Genomic DNA, 18,432 nt, shown 5'->3' on the forward strand with positions numbered 1-18,432 from the left:
AAATCTCTTATATTGGGCATAACTGTGCAAGCCTGCCATTGGGGAAATTTTCTCCTGACCTCAGCTGGTGATCAGCTTATGCCCCGAAGCATGAGAATTGATAGGCCTTATAATTTTACCCAACCTAATGTAACAGCAGCTGCTGTCCTTGGTGCTTGCTATCTGATTAAATTCCCAAATTAGGAATCGCCTTTTGTAACCTGAATTCTGTCATGATGGTAAAATCTGACAATAACTGCTCTCATTTTTACCTCTCTCACTATAGAGTGTTTCTTCAATAACACATCAACCATCTCAGACCATCACATATTACTCTGGCATTTTATTAGAATTTGGGAATTTTGTAATCCTACTCAAAATGAGATGGCATGCTTTCTAATGTAAGAAAGGAGAGAGGGAGGCCAATTCAGCTCTAAAACTGCAATTGTTTGCCTTCCTCCAGGGACACATCTCACAGATTGCCATGAAAATAAATTGGAAAGTTTACAATTCCAAATCATTGCCTACCATGTATTACTTCACAGACAAAAACAAACACTACCTCCACCATCATCACCACCAAGAATACAAGAAAATATATCCGTGAACTTTCATCTCTTCAAGAGGAAAAATGCATTACAATTAGATTAGACTATAACCATTCAGCAAGTGTGTTGGTTTTCTGCTTCTCTTAAAATGATTTATTATTTATTACTATTTTTTTCAAGATTATCTTCTTTATCCCTTTAGGAAAGGAGCGGTTTGGCTCTCTCTGTGATTACCAAAGCAGAGCGAAAGCCTTCAACCACGGACCACTGCAATTTCCACCATAACAGGCAACCCAGCAATTAGAACCGTTTGTTACAGTGACAGCAGAGAGAACCATTTTCAAGTAACAAGGCAGAGGAGCAGGAGCTGGAGGAAGAGAGAGCCTGTTCATTTGAAGGGGACTAACGCCACACAGCAGCTAATCCTGGAATGGCAGGCAGTTTTGGGAACTGCCTATCCTGCAAAGGCTGAGATATTCACATACATTCTTGAACTTTTGGAAACGGTCTAATCTTGCTTTTTCTGATCAGGAATACAATTGGATCATAAAATTTGGCGTATGGGAAGAGACAAAGGTTTATCTTTAGTCCACTGCATAATTTAATTTCTTACTTCAATATTAAAAATGAAAACAAAAAGGTAGGCACTTTTTTTTTTCAAATTCTGGATTTTAGACAGTATTTCGGTGCTCAGAAAACATCTCACAATTGAAACTTTGCAAACAGAGTCATATTTGTTTACAATAAAAGTATTTGAAATAAAACTACTGCATCTTATTCTGTTGCCACTTTGTCATTTATCTTCATTTTCATATCTTTTCAATTATGTTACAAATTTATTGATAGCTTGGGAGAAAATGCCAATTTTGATATCTTTTTTCTTTCTTTTTCTTGCTATTCTTTCTCCTTTCTGCTCCTATTCCTCTCTTTCTTTTTAATACACTATTATTTTGTTACCACTGCATTTAGTCCTTGGTATCAGCAATGATAAACTACCTATCTCCAGTACTTGTCAGGTTATCTTTGGATTTTATTTCTCCCTGTCTCACATGAAGCAATAATACTACTCACTTCCCACAAAGAAACCATCTGAGAATTAATACAATAATGCGGAATGTTTGATCTTCTCAGAGCGAGATACTTTTTCCTCCTTTGTTCAAGAGCTATTATTCAGAGATTGAATGAATAAATAGCCACATGCAGATCATTCTTAAGACAGTGAACAAGCATCTTCCTATATATTTTTGTGGCAGATATTTGAATATATCACCTTCTCTATTATGTAATGAAAAGTCAGGCTATGAAGCAAAAGTCTATGGATATGCATCTTTTCTAAGAGAAAGCCTACACCAGACTGGACGGTTTACAAGGAAGTCTGAGGGAATGTTTTAGTGACTGTTTTCCAGTCTGGTGTTTTAGAAGCAGGTATTGCTAATGCAGAAAAAAATGTTGGTAATCTTTCTCTTTTGTTTTGTTTTTAAAAGGATGAGGCTTTGTTGTCTTCCTGTTATTCATTTTGCAACTGCACAACTACTGCTCCGGCACCGCAGCTGCTTCTGCCAGAGTCAGAGGTGAGGTCATGCTTGACTGAAGAAATCTAGGATCAATTTGTTGTCTCATATTTCAACATTAAATGCAGCTTGAAATATAATTGTTAGTCCATGCACTCTCTGCTTTAAGGAAGTGTTCCAGCACCTCAGAACAGGGAGTGTGGTTATCAGTGATAAACCACAACGTGTACCCTAAACCACGGCTAACCAGAATTTTCAGGCTGAGAGAGAGTGTGTGAGAGAGAGGGGCAGAAAGGAGACTGGAGAGGGAAACGACAAAAAAAGACAGAGCTTTTGGGAGTCAAAACACTGAATGGCTTGAAAAGCAATTGGAACAATTTGGAAATTTGCAAATAAAATTTCAAATAAAATATTTCATTTATAAATGATTTTGTTTTCTCCTTGTCCCTACTTAAAAGGCCCCTCCTTTCCTGGTACAGCTTCATGGATCTTGCTGTGGAGGGGAGATCTATGATACCACTCAGGGTAAGGGATTTCTGGTTTCCCCTTTTAGGAATATTTGCATGCTGACAGACAGCTGCTGGGGACGACAGACTGTGTTTTTTTGGGGGGTGCTAGGGAGGGGGCAGGTAGATTGATGGTCCTGAGCTGGGTAGCTAAAGATTTTTCAGATACCGTTTGCAGCAAAGCTTGTTAAATATCCCTGCATTGAATTTAGTAAAAGAAAAAAAGATGTAATCACCAAATCCTGGTCTGTGGCTCCACAATGAGAGTTAACATTGAGTCATGAGCTTATGGTTCTGATTTCAGGTCAGATACATGGTGTGTGAGTCTTCTATAAAGGGGTGGTTCCTTAGATGAAGGAAAAATGAATCCACTTAATTGAACATAGAACTGTCTAGGACTTACTTGATGATGCAATCTTCCAGGAGTCCTGAAGGAGCCATCCTGGAGGTGTCCTTTCCATCATTCTGGGTAGAGAGACAAGGACATGTGTGTTCTGTCTGTCTAAGAGAGTAGACACAATGTTTTGACTTACTTGTTAATGAAAGTATTTCCTTAGCCAAGAGGCAGCTTGGAGTCCTGGAGAGGGCGGGATTCCACCACCAGACAGGTGAAAATGTGTGTTCCCATCCCATCACTTACTACCTCTGTGACCATAGACAATTTACTCAGGCTCCAGGACCAGTTTTCTCATTAGTACAAGGGACACAGTTGTATTTGCACTGAAGGACTTGAAAGATGATGATCATAACAAATAGTTACCCTTTCATAGGTACCTATTTGTGTCAAACTTAGCAAACAGCATCTATCTATCTATCTATCTATCTATCTATCTATCTATCTATCTATCTATCTCGTTGTGTTTAATCTTCACAACCTGGAATAATGAGCATTATTCCCATTTTGAGGGTGAGAACCAAAAAGTGCTACAGTAATGTTCTCAAGGGCACACAGCTATTAAGTGAGAGAAAGATATTCAAACTCAGGTTTGTTTGCCTCTAAAGCCTTTGTTCTCCTGTCTATTGAAAGAAATCTCAGTCTTTCTGTAACATTTACTTTGCTGACTCTGCACGTCTTTGGTGACATCCTGTTCTGTGTCTTTGGGCCAGCGGAGTCAGGCAAGACAGACTGCTCAAACGAGTATCTGCACCAGTCCTGTGTCCTGGATTTCAGAACAACGTTGACATTTTTTTTTTTCATTTTTAAATCCCTTAAATCATTTGAAGATGATACTCATGGTCCCTCAAGACTTCTCTTTTCCAAGCTAAATGCTTACAATCCCTCAAGTATTTTTCTGAGGATCTGGCTTCCAGAATGCTCCAAATCTTAGTTATTTTTGAGTTAATTATTTTCTTCCCTTATCCACACGAAATATAACAATTTTACTATGAAGAAGAAAAAGTACAATTCAGCCTCTTGGAAGAATCCTTAATCAATTCTGTTTTCATAAAAATCCATTTTGGGTTTATTTTATTCTTTCATTTTTTTTTATTCTTTCATTTTTTCTCTTCAGGATTTCTCCAGCAATGATAGGAAATTACAGATGCTTTTCTAATCAAATTACCTTTGTTATCTCCTATGTGGGATTTATCATGACAGCTTGCATTGTGGCATGTGGGCTGCACCTTGGCCAAGGAGTCTCTAGTTCTGGGTAATATCAGGTTGGTGCAAATGTAATTGCGGTTTTTGCTATTAAAAGTAATTGCAAAAACCACAGTTCCATTTGCACCAACCTAATATTAACCCAGTGGCCTGGTCCAGCCACTTAGGTCTTCACTGAGGCACATAGAGGTGGGTGTTGGTCTCTATATCAACCCCAAAGGGAACTTCAATATTAGTCTGGGCTTCAGAAACCTAAATTTAAGAGAAGATATTATATACACAAGAACAGCATTGAAAACAACATGGACTTTTTTTTTTTTAAATTTCAAATCCATGTATGTCACTTATGTCCTGTGATTGTCACCAGAGCATATCCTATGAAAAAAGTAAGGAAAATATTATGCTTATGTTATTTATGAGGATATTGAAGTTCAGAACATTTAAAGCATTGCCCAAAAATTCAGGCTTGTTTTGATGATGGTGGGTGCTCAGTGGAAGTTTTTATGAGAACCTACATCAATCAATGGGCTGAGTGATACTAAGAGAAACAGAGATGGTCTTGCCAAGCAACCAGGAACCAAATAAGGATTTCTGGAAAGACCTTTATTTGAATGCACAGTCACTGCCTATTTCTAACACAGGATAGTCTCAGCAGGGGCCTGAATTTTTTAACATGAAGTAGGGAAGGGGAGTATTACAACATGATGGAAGAAAAATGGGAGCCACAGAGGTGGAAATGTGTTTTTTGTAGTAATCCACAAGGCTATAATTGAGGATGAAGGGTGAAAGAGGCACAGTTATCTTTCTGTGTGAACTTGTGAGTCAGGCATTGGCTAGGACACAGAAGATTTGGATTCAGAATCTGACTCTGTCATGCCAAAGTTAACAGACAGCCCACTTAAGTGCTCCAGATCAGTTTCATCACCTGTCAACGAAAGGATCAAATTAACTATAAGGACCCATTGAGCTCCACATTGTGTAATTCCATGTCTTATTCCCCTGGAAGACATCAAGATTACAGTAGAGTTGGCATACTTAGATTAGCAGCCAGAAAGTATGCAAATGACTCTAATTCTTAGATAATTATTTTGACTTTGTGTCACATTTATAGAATTACCCCTCGGGGTATTTGCAAACATAAATGTAATTTCCCTGCAGTTCATGTTGACTACCATTGCATTGATATTTTTGATCAGGTGTGGGTCACAGTATGGATTCTAGAACTGTAAACATGGCCCAGGCAGCTCATTCCTCAAGTGCATTACAAGGTAGTAGAAAGGACAGTTATAGACAGATCATTTTAATAAAGGAAGGTCACCAGGTCTAAGACGGATGGCAAATGCATTTAGCCAAACAAGCATGGCCAGGACAAGCTCAAGTTTGTAGGTAAAAAGAGTTATATTCACCAGGTTCAGAGACAAAAACAGACTGTGTTTCAGATCAGGTTTCTGGTAAACAAAAGCATTATTCTTGCTCTTTTAAAAGATCTGGGATGTTATTTTTATATACAGTAAGTAAAGTCTAATGTAATATTGGAGTCCCCAGATTTCAAGTATCTGAGGTCTTCTTTTTCATTAATATTGAACAGGCATAATCTAAGGTATTATTTTATATGTATACAGGCAGTGAGTTTCATTTCCTGGATATCCCAAGAACACAGGCACAGCTGAACTTCTCCTGTATGTCACCCTCTGAACCACAGCTCCTGGTGACTCCCGGATGTCTGAGCACTCTTGAAAGCAAAGTTCTCCTCAAGCTCCACCTGCCATCAAGTTGTTCAACACCTTTCTCAGCATCTCTTTGCTATATGCTTTAAAACCCATTGGGAAAATTCTCAAATCAGAAAGCATCAAAGAATTACCCAAAGAAGACAACCCTTGACCTTTATCATTCACTATCTCATGCTCCTAGCACAGTGCAGAATAGCCAAATGGTTAGGAGCAGAGTCACTGCAGAGTTGCTACCCAGGTTTCAGTCTTGGCTGTCATATTTACTGGAATGTGACTTAGCTTCTGTGTCACCATGAAGATTACATTCATTATACTTATACTGTTGCCACACAAGTTGACCATGGAAAGCACTTGGATCTCTACCTGGCACATACTAAGCATAATATTTCTTTAACTATTATCAGTCATATTATGATGACCCAGCCCCAGTAAAGTATTTCTTTTTCAGAAAAAAAGCACAATCTTTTCCCAAAGATACATACTACACCCACTTGGAGAATGTGGTAATGGCTACAGTTTTTTTCAAAAACTATGTATCTTTTGTTCTTGCTATTCTAGCCTGAATTAAAAATACATATATATGTTGTTCTTTCCAGAAAATTTTTGTGAAATAGGCAATGCATTAGTCAGAATTCTCCCAAGAAACAGAACCAATAGGACACCCCCCGCCCCCCGCAAGACACACACAATAGAAATTGGCTCTCATGATTATAGGGGCTGAGAATTTCTATGGTCTCTTGTCTGCAAGCTGGAGACCCAGAAAAGCTGGTAGTGTAATTTGGTCTAAGATGGAAGGCCTGAGAACAAAGGAAGCCAATAGCGTAAGTCCTGTTCCAGTTCATAGGCCCCTGGTCCATGAGTGCTGATGTGTGAGGGAAGGTAAAGATGGATGTCCCAGCTCAAGAAAAGAGAACAAAGTCACCTTTCCTGTGCCTTTTTGTTCTATTCAGGTCCTGATGAATTGGATGATGCCCATCCATATTCTTTTTTTTTAGATGGAGTCTTGTTCTGTCACCCAGGCTAGAGTGCAGTGGTACGATCTCGGCTCACTGCAACCTCTGCCTCCTGGGTTCAAGCGATTCTCCTGCCTCAGCCTCCCGAGTAGCTGGGATTACAGGTGCCCACCATCACCCCTGGCTAATTTTTTGTATTTTTAGTAGAGATGGGATTTCACTGTGTTAGCCAGGATGGTCTCCATCTCCTGGCCAGGATGGTCTCAATCTTCTGACCTCGTGATCTGCCTGCCTCAGCCTCCCAAAGCGCTGGGGTTACAGGCATGAGCCACCGCACCTGGCCCCCACATTCTTAAGAGAAAGATCTCAGCCTACTTAATTCAAATGCTAATTTCTTCTGGAAACATCCTATAGACATACCCAGAAATAGTATTTTATTAGCTACCTAGGCATCCCTTAGCCCAGTCAAGTTGTCACATAAAATTAACCATCAGAGGCAATATCTGTGTTGGGAGAAGAACAGCATCTTAGAGAGTTTTAATTTTGGGAAAATCACAAAAATCTCCATTACAAAAGAGCTTCAACCATCACCTTGCCATTGTTTAACCACATACCTTTATCAAGCAGATCGGAATACAAGGCCCAGGGAGTCTTTTCCAAGGTCACCAAGGTCATGCAGGAGATTTACAGCTAATGTTCATGCTTCCTGACTTCCAGTTTAATCTCATCTTTAGGTGATGGTCTCTTCAGACCACTTCTACAAGTAAGAGCTATGGCTGAGACCCCCAAACTTTCCGACCCTGCAGGCTGTCTACCACCTAGTGCAATCACCACTCTACCACTACAAATACTTTTTCCCACAATGACATACATGAACATGCATGCCATACACATGTACTTTTATACACACTCACATACTCACATGTACACTCGCAGATCCACATACATTCACAAACTGTCATTCACTTGCATGAACACACATATGCAGATCTCACTCAAATATAGTCATGCACACATACATTCATACATGGACACACGCACACTAATATACAGGCACACACACTGTTCCTATTGGTTGGCATAAAATATATTTCTTTTTTCATTCTTAGACCTGGAAAATTCATATTCAGTCTTAAAAATTTGATTCTGGGAGTCCCACTTCTCTGACCGCTCCCCTGAGATGGACCATTCATCTTCTGTGTTACTCAAGACACTTAATAAGTTTCTCTTATTTTATGTGTTATATTCCATCATTTTGTGCAATTCCTTTTTTGTAGCACCATGTACAGTATAACTGCCTTCCGGAAAAGCAACATATTTTGTTTTCTTTTGTTTTTTTGTAACCTACTGGAGTACTTGTCATGATAAGTGTTTCTTAAACTGAAATAAACTGCTGATTCTGTGTTATAAGTAATAGAGAAGAAAGTATTCTAGGAAATGAGGCAATATACGTGGCCCTGCTTCTTGAGCTATGTCCCTTCACCTTGCATTCATGCCTAACTTTGCAGCAGAATTGCTGCAACTCACTCACTCATTTAAAGAATGCCTCAATCGCTGTGTGATAGACAATGTGCCAAGTGCACTGAGGGTAACAAATCTCAGTGTCAAATATCTTGTCTTCAAAAAGGGTGCCATCTGGGTTGAGGGTGGGGTGGAGACAGAGGAATACAGCAATTCATGAATACTGCCATAAAACAGAGAGCTAAGTGAATAAGAAAGGAGCCCTAAGGATATCGAGAGAAAAGGAAAGGATAATCTGGGAACTCTATGCCAGCCTCCTGCCTCTGTTCCTGGTATTTGCCAGCCTCCAGTTTCCACTCCTAGCATTGGATCTTTAATCTGGTCTTAGAAGAAAAGAGGCTCCCTATATCCCAAGTCCTAGAGAAGACCTCACTCACAGGAGGCTAATACAACCTGCCCATTACCACTGAATCTCACCATATGCAATTCCACTTCAATTCTGGCACAATTTTACATTGCAGAATACAAGTCAGGTTAAAATAACTTCATATGCTGGATCTCTTGTTCAATATTCTAGGAAAAGGCATACCAAAGAAAGACCTAAATATCAGACATACTGGAAAACCCAATTAGCTCAAGCTATTTAAAAAAAAAAAGATAGATTCATGACTGAAAGCCTAATACAAAGAGAGGAGAAAGCAGTGAAGAAATAAAAATAATGATTTTTGACAGAAAGGAGTTAGAAGATAAATTGAGCCATAGGCATAGAGGAAAACAAGAGCAAGGAAACGCCTGAGAAAATTCTCCTGCCACCTTCCTCCACGAGTCTTCAGGGCCTGCAGGGGCAGCAGAGACTGGTGTTTATGGTTTTCTATGCCAACAGAACCTGAATGTTCTCTTAGCTCTTATTTCTCTCTGCAGGGCTCTCTGTCTGCTTGAAAGAAAGGATGGCTGTAGTTTAGGAAAAGCAAAACAGGCCTAGATGGGTGTCAGAAACACTGGGAAGGCATAGATACGCCCACTGTCTCTCCAAATCTCACTACCATCCTTACCGCTTTATAGCCAACACCCTAGCTGACCTCTGTGCCTGGACTGTGGTGCCATGAAGGAAAGTTCACTATTCAAGCTTAAGGAAAGCTACCAGCACATGAAACATGGGAGAAGGAATGCAGCATCTTAACAGCTCTCTGGAAGACAGAAGCCCATCATGATACTCTCCAGGAAGCAGAATATGGTCACGGGAAGTGATAAGGCTCAAGAGGGGCCAGGTCATTGTGAGGAAATTTGTTATGAGGAGGAAAAAAAGAATATCAAAATAAGACAGAAAGGGGCCACAGAGATCAATTTAATCTGTACCTTCAAAGTCCATCCCCTTTTCCTCCACCAAACCCTTCTCTGCATAATGTCCCCATGTCTACTCGTTTGTTCCAATGATCAGAAGTCTTTCTTCAGAAATACTCATGCTACTGAATCCAAAATGCTGACTTTGTTCTTGTTGATACATTATTACCGCTGTATGTTCTCTCCTTGGTGCCTGTACATACAGACACAAACACACCCCTCTCCCACACATACTTGCCTTGCAGATTGATGACATGGATTAAAGAAATGTTGACCAATTGTTTTTGTGACTTCTAAGCATTTTCGTGAACATGCCCAGGAAAGTCTCACACAATAGGCGTGGGCATTATTATTGTCACTGTATCACACATGAGGAAACCGAGTCATGGAAAAGAGCTAAGTCGATCAATAACAACACAACAGTGAGTAAGTGAAAGAGTTTGTATTTACTCTTTTAATCTCATATTCCATTTGTTCCAACATATAAGTTTGCCTTTGATGTTATCTTACCAGGTTCTCATGGCCTTAGGTCAATTTTTTTTCATGATATCTTTCTGAATAAATCAATCTATGTAATAATCTTCTTTAAAGTATGCTATGATGATAATAATAATTTTAGGTATTATATAGTCTGATTATCTTTTGCAGTATATAACATGGCAATATATAATCACTTACAAAAATTATACAATGTTACTTAAGAGATGCTGAGTGTTAACTGTGTAAGTCAAATTATTTCCTGGCAACATGCTTATCACCTCCAAACAGAATTTCTTGTCTACCAAGCTTTGAGGCACAAAGCACACTTCCAGGGGTGTTTATCATTTTCTAGTTAATCCAAATAAATATTTTATTTCACCAACTGTATCATAAGCTTTGGAAGACAAAAAATATCCTTTATATTTCCTGTATTCTTGCATAATCTACTCCATCCTTATCTCTGTAGAAGCTAGGCACATAGTATGTGTACAATTAAATCCAGCTACATGAGTCATAACAAGTTAAGTATAAGTCATTAGCCTTATTAGTGCCTTCTGCTGTTGTTTTTGTGGTTACTGCATCTCAATTTCAGTGTTTTTCTATTTCTCAAATGCTTAGAAAATGCCAAGCCTTCCAACTCCCAGGATTTTGGCAGATCTGCATTTGTGCCAGTTTTTAAGAGAGGCTGAGAAAGCTTATTGTGAAGAATAATTTCTAGTTTTATTTTTTTTCAATTGGTAATGTTGCATCTTCAGCCAAAACATGAACAACATCCCACCAGCCATATTGTATTACATTATGAAATTGAGAATTGCATTAACAAGATAATCTCATAGGTGTTTCTGAGACAGGAGAAATGTGCACAATCATTTTCTAAAGGGCAAGGAGAAAATGGCATCCAATTGAACAGCAGCTGACACCGGAAAAGAAGAGTCCAGCCCAAGCGAGAGTCTGGGCTCCTTTCTGTGACAGACGTCACCCTCCCAGCCAGCCTGCCAGTGCCCCAGCAACATATGCTGTAATCTGGAAGATCTGGTTTCTAGTTACCAACCCGGTATCTCTCTGCAGCATGAAAATGAAGTTGTTAATTTCAGGTGAATATAAAATTTTCCTGGAAAGGTTTGCCTTTAACAGAAGTTGACAGCTTTTTGTTATGTTACATGAACCAAGTTTAAGAAAGATTTTATTTCTTGGTATGAGTTATAGCTATTAAACTATCTCCAACTTTCTGAGAAGAAAAGAAAAATGATTTGAATTCCTCCATCGACTTTGGCATTTTTTTAAGTCAGAAATACCTGGGTGTTTTGAGAAGGCAGTAGTAGGAGTAAACCTCCATACTCTTTTCCCAGGCCTTACCTAAATCACCAAAAAGATAGTAGAGTGGAGAGTGGGGACAGGTGTTTATCAACACCAGATCTAAATCTTTACATGTGTCATGTGATGAGACCAAATCAAAGGAAGATAGTAGGGCATACACAGGGCCATTCTTCTGTGAGTGAATCTTAGTAATGAAAATTAGGGACAAGGGCTGATGGCATGAGTAGATTATGCGAGATATGAGTCTGCCCCTTAGAAAACCTCTTCCCTATAGATTCCTCCACCTTTCCCATGCCCATATTGATTAGAAGTACCTGAAACCTAGTGGAAGATAAGCTGTGGGAAAGCATGGGACTGTACTAACAGGAGACATTTTTTATGATGATATTTTAACCATAGCTCAGCCAAGATGAGACTCCACAATCAGCAATTTAAGGGAATTGAAATATTTTAAAAATTGGCGACTCAGAGACTAAGCATGGTGGCTCATGCCTGTAATCCCAGCATATTGGGAGGCTGAGGTGGGAGAATCACTTGAGCCCAGGAGTTCAAGACAACCTAAGCAATATAAAGTGACCTCCATCTCTACAGAGAAAACAAAAAAGAAAACACTTGACCACTCACCATAGTGCATTCCAGAGCCAGACTACAACTCTCCGCCGCCTCCACACAGAGTAGAAAAAAAATTTTGGGACGTAATATTATGAAATAATCATACTATGAAACAGTTAAAATGATTGGGGATAATAAAAACAAGAAAAGAAGAGATATTTGTAGACAGCAGTTGCTTTGTTCTTAAAAAATGTACTGAATAATGGGATGATAAAAGAATAGGCTCATGATGAGGGGGGTGGCTAATTTGAAAGATGAATCCAAGCACATCATCCAAGCAGATAATCATAGCACAGACCGAAAAGGTGCATTGAGAAGTCATGATCAGAATTGAAATAGCAGAAACCAAATAAATTATGTGTAGACAGGCTTGAGGACACTCTAATCACAGAAGAGAAGAACAGCTAGGTAGGTGAAAGAAAAAAATAAAGATGACAGAGAAGAAGGATACCAGTGGAGGTTATCTTGGGAAAACTGGTGCTCCTAAAGAGAATAAGCCAAATGAAACAGAAAAAGTAATCACAAATATGATAGAAGAACTAATAATTTAACTGACAGAGGACTTGCTCGTATAGATGGAAAGATTTAAATGTATACCATGCAAAATTAAGTCACAGGATCTAAACATACCCTAGTGAAATAATGGAAAATAAAGGGCGAAGATAGAATCTTACATGTATATTCAAAGAAAAAAATGCCATATATTCCCAATTATATGAAAATCTGTGATGGCTCTGAATAGAAAACAGTCCTGTATTCACTTAATGAAACAATTAAAAATATAGCACCAACTTGGAAATATAATTCAAATTCTACTACTAATAATTAATTTTTGCTGGTTTAGAATCATTTAACCTATCAGGTTAAACCATAGGAAATTATCAACTTTCAACTTTTTACTTACAGAAAACAAGCAAACAAGATAAAAAAACAGGCAAATAAACAAAAAAAATTGCCTATGATTCAATCTGAAACTCTTACCAAGTTCAATATCTTCTGTGTAAACTTGGTAAGTAATGACTTTTTTGAATATGTGTTAATATACAGTCAATAGAAATTTTATATGCACCTGAAAGTTTTCATTTTAATAGTATCAGGGCAGTTTAAAAAAATCCTAAAGATTTTTTTTAGCAATGTAACTACACACCCTAATGCTTTAAAAAATAATTTTCAAGTGGCTCATTTATAATGAAACACAACACTTACAGGCATAAGGCAGCGCCCCCAGGAATAATGAAGATAACTCAGTTAAAATCCTTTGTCTGCTGAATTTCATTGGATGAGTTTTGTGAGCCTCCAAAATTAGCACTGATTGAGGTGGTTTCAATCTAATGTGTCTCTGCAACAGAGTTCTGTATTCCTTATAGGAGAGTTGCCTTAAGAACTTGGTAAAAGTCAGCTGTCTCTGTGCTGAGGCTGGCTTCAGATTTCTCTCTTGTATCATGAGAAATTAGAACTGAAAAAAAAGAAAGATTCAAGGTGTTCAAATGACATATCCAGCCAAGAAGTGGTAACGCTTGTGAAGACTGAAAGACTGCCTGACTTGAGAAGAATAACATTCATGGACACTGTCTGAAACAAACTTAATAGATGACATATAGCTATTCTATGAAATCAGGCTCTAAATATTATAATTTTTAGAAAAAGTTATATTTCCTGTGGCAATAAGTAATTTACCTCAAATAGACTTCAATCAAAAATAGGAGTTTGGATCTGGCAGTGAAAACTGTGGACATTTAATATTGCATTGCTCGTGTATTCATAACAGCTAGTAGAGTAAAGTGATTTCTAGATTTTTTTTTTTTTTTGAGACAGAGTGTCACTCTGTCTCTCAGGCTGGAATGCAGTGGCGCGATCTCTGCTCACTGCAAGCGCTGCCCCCCAGAAGCGCCATTCTCCTGCCTCAGCCTTCCAAGCAGCTGGAACTACAGGCGCCCACCACCATGCATGGCTAATTTTTTGTATATTTAGTAGAGACGGCGTTTTACCTTGGTAGCCAGGATGGTCTCGATCTCCTGACCTCGTGATCCACCCGCCTCAGCCTCCCAAAGTGCTGGGTTTACAGGCGTGAGGCGCCGCGCACGGCCACCGGCCATAAAAGCCTAGATTTAATCCCATTTTAGTACTGGTACATCCGTGATCCTGAGTGCATTACTAACAACTCTGTGGTAGGATTCCTCATTTATATTGAATAATACTTGAATCCGCCTCATGTGATTGCCATGACAGTGAGACATATTCCTTCACGAGAAGTTCTGAGAACAGGGTCTGGTTACATCAACAATAACTATGATTATTGTTACCGCTGCACGTACTAGGAATCAACAGAGAATATTGCATTCTCCGGGATTATTACTTAGGAAATAAGGGCTTGGCAGTGGGATTTGTTGTAATTTTTATTCAAAATAGTTTTCCTACTTATACTGTTCAACTTCTTTCTGAAGTTAATATATATTTTCTTAGCTAATTTTAACTCTAGAGCAATTAAAACAAATGCCAGTAACTATGAAATTAATTTTAAACATCATCTTAAATTTTTCATAAAATAGTTTGTGTTCAATCATTTGTTCAAAATCAATAATCCTCATCCTGGGGATTATGTGTGGTAAATTACTTAAAAGTCCTGTGTTCAGGATTATTGCATACCAAGAGATCAGAGAAATTAGAAACAGAAAAGAAAACTTATCCCAATCAAAAGACATACTGAATACCAGAATAAATACAGTTTTTAAATCTCTCTGTATTACAATGTTGTAAATTTTATACAGTGTTTATTTGCCTGGTAATCTTTCTTAACTTAGTGATTGAGAGGTTTTATTTGGTAGATGATAAACCTATGGAAGTAGTATATCTGAAGGGCAGTAGTGCTAGTTGCCATTGAGCTCAACACTCTACTGTCTTTTTGGTATTCAATCAGATTGGCATTAATGTCCTACATGGAGTCAGGACACATACAAATTCTGAACAGAAAGCATATTCAACATTTGAGGACATGTATTAAGCAAATATCAATATCAGCTGAAATACTTCAGTGTTCGCATCAATAATAAGCAGTGTGATAAACAAGATTAATGCTAGGGAAATAAATCGGTTTTAAGAAAAAGTCTTCCAAATTTAATAGAGGCGACAACATCTGGAGGTCCTACACAAATATTCCTCCAAACACATTAGTAGAATTCCAAGCCTCAAGTGAACATGTTATATGCTAAACTTTCTACCTAGATCACAAATCCCTTAGAGCATTTATTTCACTGTTCTATACTGAAGAACCATTTGATAAGGTGTTGTTTTCAGTGATGATGATGAAAATTGTAATGACAATGGAGGTGATGCTACAGTCTTAGTAGCACCATGGTCTTGCTAGAGGGAAGGAAGGAGCTTGAAAATAGAAGAGATGGAAAACAACATTGGAGAAGACTTACAAGTAATATAAAGATCTGTAAAGCTTCAGTTTTTATAAATTCAGTGAGTAGAATAATAATGCTGTATTTCCAAACGCACACAGGAGTCAAAATGAATAGTCTGAAAGGCAGAGATTCGCCCCCCAGCTGTGCAGGGATCATCAGACCATTTTCAAGATGCTTATCCTCTGCAAAAATGGCTTGTGTTGAAATTATTTTTTAAGGGCATCATTTCTTTTAGAAAAACTTTATTACTAATTTGCCAATTGAATATCCCATAAGATATTGGAAGTCATTAGTGAATATAGAGTGAGTATTTTGATTTAAAAAACATGTGCATCCCCTGTTGTTCAATAATAATGGGGATGAATAACATCTACTTTAGGTTTTCAAATGTAATTTATGGTGATAACACTTTTAGACAGAGGATGGACGAGCTGATGGATGATATACATAAGAAACTCAGGTAATGACTGTGACATGTTTTGCATTATGTTATGATAATGTGAAAATGATCAAAGTAATATTTTTTTAAAAACTGCCAAGAAGAAAAGTGAAATAATAAACTCCATTATATCAAGTGCTCTGATTTTTCAAATGCCTTCAACATCTTCAGTTCTAGTTTAGGAGGTGCTCTGCCTAACAAAATACAACCAGTTGGAATCTTCAGTGGGGTAGAGGAGGGAGTGATGTTAGGGACATTTTCAGATTTGACATTGAATAACCCATATATCAGCCCTATAAAGAACAGTAATGACAAAAGAAGGTAGGTAAATTAGCTCTTGCATTTTTTTCTTTATACTATTTCTGTATTGTCTGATTTTTTAAAAAAATCAGTTATTCATATAATTAGTTATATAATTAAAAATTATTTTTTAATGGAATAAAAATCAGTCATTAGTATTCTTACAGATTTAGTAACAGAAAATATCTACAATTAATGACTCTTGGAGGGAAGAAGAGTTAATATAAGATTGGATAAGGGCACTTTTCATGTAAGTGAAATTGATTTTACAAGTCTACAAATCCTGTGGGTGGGATTGATTTTTTAATTATTATTTTATTTTTTATTTTTTTGAGATGGAGTCTCTCTTTGTCACTCAGGCTGGAGTGCAGAGGCACCATCTCAGCTCACCACAACCTCCGCCTCCTAGGTTCAAGCAATTCTCCTGTCTCAGCCTCTCGCGTAGCTGAGACTACAGGCGTGTGCCACCATGCCCAGATAATTTTTGTATTTCTAGTAGAGATGGGGTTTCACCATATTGGCTAGGATGGTCTCAATTTCTTGACCTCATGATCCACCTGTCTTGGCCTCCCAAAGTTCTGGGATTACAGGCATGAGCCACCGGGCCCGGCCTTAATTTTTTTTTTTTTTGTCTCAGGTATTCAACACATATTAGGAGGACAATCAGAACACACAGAACATATTTTGAACTGATTACCATGAAAAATTTGCTAAATACTCAAAGCCAAACAAATGTGGATTAAAAAACAAAACAAAACAAAAAACAAAAATAACCAAGCAAAATCTCTTCACATCCATATCTAGTTACAGTATAGCCAACTGGTTAATAATTAAGCAATATTCAGATTGAAGTTCTATAAGTTCTTCACAGGCCATCATGAGCCTCCCAAGACCTTCTTTTTCTTTTTAGGTGTGAGGTTTGAGATAATATCTATTAATTTTTTTAAACATGTATGCCCTTTGACTTAACAACTTAACTTTCACTATACAGATCCTTATATGCTTTGGCAAAGTGATATATGTAAGCTATTCAATTCAGAATTGTTTATAATAGCAAGGAACAAAAAACAATGCACATGTCTTCCAATAGGAGATGGGTTATATAAACTGCAGCACATCCAGATTCACTCCTGCTTTAACTGCCCATTCATTTCCATTAGTTCTCCAACCCAGAAGATACCTCAGGTCAATCCTTCAGTGATATAATCTCTTTAATTTTTCCTGGTTTTTCTTCATCACAATCGTCATTACACACTTATGTGATCGATAATGTGTATGTGTGTTTTGTTTTGTTGTTTTGGTCTTTTTTGGTCTGTTTCCTTCACTATTTTATGAAAAAAAAAAAGCTGCAGCTTCTTGCCCACACATCCCACCATTGGAAGACAATATAGGTTAACCCCCCGAATATTTTATAAGTCCCTGGCAGACAGAAAATGCCATAGACGTGTAGTGTGCAAAGCCTGGTGATCTCAGTGCATGGTATGGTAAGTTTCCATTATATCAAGCGCTCTGATTTTTCATCTGTGTGGGCTGTTAGGGAAAAGGATCAAGTTAGCATCTGAGAAGACTTGGACTCTGTAATGATGCCAAAGAGAAAATAAATTGGCCCAACTAGATGTTGTTCTGGACAGCAATTAGGTGGGCAAGGGCACAGTATTCAAAAAGGTGTTTCTAGCTAAGTCGTACTTATTATAGGCAACTCAGTCTGGTAGAGAATGCATAGGAGCTGAAATGGAGAAAACAGTCATATGAAGGAGGGCTGGAGAAGCTCATCATAGTACCAGGGGACCCACATTCCAACTAAAGTTTAGGAACAGGCACCAGCTCTAGCTGTATTTAGACAAGCTAACCAGATAGAATGCAAAAAATAGTAGTCCTTGGTGAATATTGAATGCTAAACACTAGAGAAGCAACGTGTACAGAAACATGGGCTGGAAAGAAGCTAATATTTATTAAAAACTCATTTCTATGCTTTGCTCATGAAAATGGAGGGGTTGGGTGGGGAAATAAAGTGTGAGCACTTAATTCTCTCTTGTCCCAGTGAATCCTCAAGTCTAGGTGGCAAGGTTATCTCTAGCACGGGGGAACTTTTCACACACCCTGGCCTTTTCAGGCTTAGATAATACTCCCTGTGAGTATTCTAGAGTCATATAAGAAAGTGCTGCATGGAGATCTACCTTCCTCCACCAATGCTGCAGTCACAGGCTCAGAATGGGGGGTTGTCTTCGTTCTTCTCCTGCAAGTAGTA

This window comes from Papio anubis, chromosome 19 (genome assembly GCF_008728515.1).
Source record: "Papio anubis isolate 15944 chromosome 19, Panubis1.0, whole genome shotgun sequence".
Taxonomy (NCBI): Eukaryota; Metazoa; Chordata; class Mammalia; order Primates; family Cercopithecidae; genus Papio; species Papio anubis.